Source organism: Mus caroli, chromosome 12, assembly GCF_900094665.2.
Source record: "Mus caroli chromosome 12, CAROLI_EIJ_v1.1, whole genome shotgun sequence".
In the NCBI taxonomy this organism is placed as follows: domain Eukaryota; kingdom Metazoa; phylum Chordata; class Mammalia; order Rodentia; family Muridae; genus Mus; species Mus caroli.
In genome coordinates this window covers 5263477-5268206 of record NC_034581.1, presented here as the reverse complement: position 1 = coordinate 5268206, position 4730 = coordinate 5263477, and the positions used below count along the sequence as shown (strand labels likewise).

The following is a 4730-nucleotide window of genomic DNA, read 5'->3' as shown; positions in this document are numbered from 1 at the left end:
TGGGAATAGCATGCATACTTGTGTGTGTCCTATATGTTTGTGTAACTATGTGAGAATATATAAGTGAAAATGCATTTGGGTGTGCCTATGTAAGTGTGTTTTGTTGAGTGTGTGTACAGGTGTCTTGTGAATATCCTGAATGCATAGCACATCTGAGTGTGTGTGAGGGGTTGTATGTGTGAGAGTGTATGTGTGTGTCTGTTGGAAGTGTGTGAATGATAGTGTGTGTGTGCCTGTTAGTGTGTGTGAGTGTGAGAATGGTNGCATGTGACTGGGTGTTTTGGACTGAGTGCAAGTGTGTGTCAGCATGTGAGTGACAGTGAGCATGTTGAAGTGTCAGTGTGTGCTGCTGTGTGTGTGTATTCATGAGAGCATATTGATATGTGTTAGTGAGTTTGGGTGTGTGTATGCATGTGATAGTGTGTGTATATGAGTGAGTGTGCTTGTGTGTGTGGAAGACAGGCTTCTGCAGACCTTCATCTTTCATGTAGCTCAGTCCAGGACAGCTAAAAGCCCTGGTGTCAGGATCAGTTATGAGTTTAGTCACGTCTACATCCTTCTGCTTCTGACTCGAGTCAGAAGTCCCATCTCCAGGACCGTTCCCAGTCTCCTACAGTGGAAAAACACATTCTCCCACCAGTACCCTTCCCACCAAGCCACAGACTTGCTGGGAACTTCAACACTTATGCCTCTGATTTTTTTTTCTCCCAAAGATTTACCTCTTCTTTAATCCCAATGCTTTTTGAATCTCCAAATTCAAGAATGGATTTTTTTCTTTACAGTGAGAAATTTTTTTCTTGATGCTTTCTCTAAAAACATATCTGTCACTTAATAAAATACATGGGAAAAGAGAAGACATGACTGTCAAAGAATCTCTAGGGATGAAAACCACATCAACGAATATTTTTACCTTAACTTCCCAATACAAGATTGAAAAGACTCACTACCTGGGAACAGTAGGCATCACTTGTGTCCGGCATTACTGCCAACTATTCCCTGGCTTTCCTAATATGTAGACCCTTTCAACAGATGCCAAGTAACCATAAAAAGCCATAAAGATAAGCAATAAAATTATATAGTAATAAGACATTGTTAGTTGGTACAGTTTCTTTTCCTGTTTCTCTTATTCTTGTGCACCTGCCCAGCTGGACATTTTAAAGAGACACTGGTAGGTTCTCTTTCCTTTTTTCCCTACCCCACTCCTCCTCTTCTTCTGGAAGTAACTACAACCTTTATTTTCTTCTGAGTAGCTTCTTCTAATGTTTCCTTTTCTAGGATAATTTCAGAAAAAAATCTGTAATTAGCAACAAAGTTTTGCTATACTGCCTGTTGGAAATATATAATTCAGCTGCCGTGTTAATGTCTTCCATGGAGACTAAGCCTTGGTGCTTTGAGAAATTTTCTTCAATTATGTTTATAGTTGAAGTACTATCATTGGCTTCATATCATGGCTTTACACTCATGACTACATCTGTAACCAACTGCATAAAATATTCTCCATCAGATGGAGGCAAAGATTTAAAATATGCTTATAACCATTGATGGCCATTTTATGATCATCCATCTGCTCATAAATGTTTGACCCCTTCCACAGGTAACTGATGTTAGTAGGCTCGTATTTAAGAGAGTTTGTATAGGAGAATATAGCCTGCTTAATATCATCTTGTTCCAGAGGCATTTATGCCAACCTAATCCATTCTTCTGTGTCACTGGAATTTAAGTGCGCAGCAATCAACTAATACTACAATGATGTCTCTATGCCACTTTGGTCCTCATACTCCATGGCAAGTATAGAGAATGGCTCAGAGGCCAAAGGAGCTTGTTTTATGATTTGCATGCACATCAATATTGCCTCTTTTTGTTCTCCTGCAGCAAAGCGACTATTGGCTTCACCTTGAGACTTTTCAGGACACTGAGGGGTTCATCTTAGAGAAGCCTCTTCTCTTTCATCATTTTTGTTTGTTTTAGGGTTGAGAACTATTTCTGTCACCTGTAGTGGTTTGCTCAGGTGTTTCTTCCTTGTCCTCATTGTCCCCATCCTTGTCCTCCTCTCTCCTTCCTCTTCTCCTTCCTCTTCTACCTCTTCTTCTTCTTCTACAACTTCCTCTTCCTCCTCCTCCCCTCCTCCTCTTCCTCCTCCTCCTCCTCCTTCTGTCTTTCCAAGCATGGAAACAAAGATTTTATGAACTGACTTATTTCTCTGATGTTTCTCCTTTATTGGCATCTTTGTCCTGGAAGTTAGCGGAGTCACTTCCTGTTGGTATGGGACTTTTTCTTTGAGTAATGATTTTCCTTTTTCCCCAAGAATTTTCTTTTCTTGGGTATTTCTCTCCTCTCAGTGCCTTTTGAACTCTTCAAAGAAGATTTTTCTTTCCAGGTAGTCTGAAAAGTTCTAACGGAACTCCAACATGTCTGCTGAGCTGAAGCAGGGGGGAAGCAGCAACATCTTCTCCCACTTCTTCCAACTCCCCAGCAGGAATACTCCCTGTATGGTCACCTCTAAAGGATGACGTAAAATCCATCTACCTGGTTTGGAGCATGGGAGGCTTCTGACTTTCTTGGCACATTCTTCTCTTCCCTCCAAGGACACCACCCACCTCATTACATAGATACACACTTTTTAAAATTTTTTTTGAGAATTTCATACTATATTTACATCATTTCTCCCTCGCTCTACTCATTCCATCTCAAATCCATTGCATTTATGTAGATATAAGTAATATGTCTCCCTATGGCCTATTCAGACATCCATAGTGTTACTTACCNCTCCTTCTTCCCTCTCTCTTTGCCCTTCCATCCCCATTCCCACTTAAATAACACCNCTCATTTTCCCATGTTCCCCTTCATAGCACCTGTGTCTTACTATCCCCATTCTAGAGATGCTTCCCCTCTTCCCTCCTGTAATTCCTTGTTGCATTTTTGGTTTATGTGGTTCTTCTGCATTATATACTATTTCTAAGAAGCCAGAGCCAGAGTCCACAAATAAGAGAGATGTGGTATTTATCTGAATCTGGGTGACCTTGTATAACATTTTCTAGTTCTATCGTTCACCTGAAAATGTCATGATTTTATTTTCCTTTACAGTTGAATAGAATTTCATTGTGCATGTGTGTGTAGCATGCTTTCATAATCTAGTAATCAGCTGAAAGACATTTTGGTTGTTTCCATTTTCTAGCTATTGTGACTAGAGCANCAATAATCATGGCTGAGCAAGTGTGGATGGGATAGGAAGTTAAGTCCTTTGGGCATCTGCCAAGGAGTGTTATAGCCGGGTCATACTGTAGATCTATTCTTAGTGGCTGCATCTACAGGAAACCAGAATTCTTTAAAGTGAGCATGTGCACAGAGATAGCAAGTATTTGGGCTGGCTCAATGGATAGAGGTGCTTGGCTGGGACCTGATGACCTGGAATTGGCATGATAGCAGGACAGCTTACGTCTACAGATTGGTCCAAGGAGAAATGCTTTCCCTGGAAGCATTCATATACTATCTATCTATATATCTATATCTATATCTATATCTATATCTATATCTATAATGTAAGTACACTGTAGCTGTCTTCAGACACCCCAGAAGAGGGCATCAGATCTCATTACAGATGCTGGGATTTGAACTCAGGACCTTTGGAAGAGCAGTCGGTGCTTTTAACCTCTGAGCCATCTCTCCAGCCCCGTGGGTTTATATTTTAAGCCCAGAATTCTCTTCTATTAGTTCCATATCTGTCAGTAAGTACTAGGAATTTGTACTAAAACCACTCTGGAAATTTGGCTGAGTTACCATGTGCCCTTTCATTGACACAGGCCCAAGTAGAGAGAGCTTTCAATAGAGGCTTGAAATGGATGGAAGGAAAGAACGGGTGGTGTATGGAGCAGAGTACTCCCCCCACCCCCAAGAGGGAAATTGACCAGCAGAGCATCCATCATGTTTCTGATTGGCTCTGTTACCTTCACGCCACATGTCACATATCACATCTGGCACTTTAGCTGGTTTGGTCCACATGGACAGGTGTGGAGCCAGCCTCATGGTCTGGATAGTCTTGTGTTTCCTGGCTGTGCTTGGCAGTCTGTTTCAGCTTGGGATGAGGACATAGGTTTACATTAACATCTTTTCTTATCACTTTCACATTGGTGCAGCCTCCACTGCTGCGGTTCTGAGCTTTGCTGACCACACACTATCTTCCTGTCCTCCTGGCGGCCTCCTGTTGCCCCAGCTGTGGTCAGGCTCCAAGAGTCCATGCTGGATTCTGTGACCATTCACACACTGACTGGACTCTTACTCTGTGTTGGGCTGTCTCAAAGAAGCAAAAGCCTTTCTCACCCACTCTGAACCTCACACCCCAGACCAGACCGTCCTCTAGCAGGGACACTCCCCTACCTTTACCTGGGCTTAGACATCCTCGGGCCAGTTACTGTTCTGTTCAGATGTCTGTCTTCAGTTTCATCAAGGTTTCATCACTACTATTTTGGAGATCATCACAGTACCCTACCCTTAGATGCATGTCTTCGCCCAGCCACCTTCTGTAGTATCTCTGGGTGATCTGAAGTTGCTGTATAGATCAGGTTGGCCTTAAACTCATGGAGATCCACCTGCCTCTTCCTCCCAGGTGCTGGGCTTATAGGCATGCATCATCACACCTAAGTCCAGTTGTGTGGATGTGTGTGCCACAAAATAACTTTTTGACTGTACTGAATCAAAGAGAAAGGAAAGAGGGCTATGCGCATGAATGTGTG

The 4730-nt window shown here is 42.3% G+C and overlaps 1 pseudogene; it reads right to left on the bottom strand.

The window, feature by feature from the left end:
• Window positions 1–1191: 1191 nt before the first annotated feature.
• Window positions 1192–4023, bottom strand: LOC110307294 (annotated as a pseudogene).
• Between the last annotated feature and the right edge of the window lie 707 nt (window positions 4024–4730).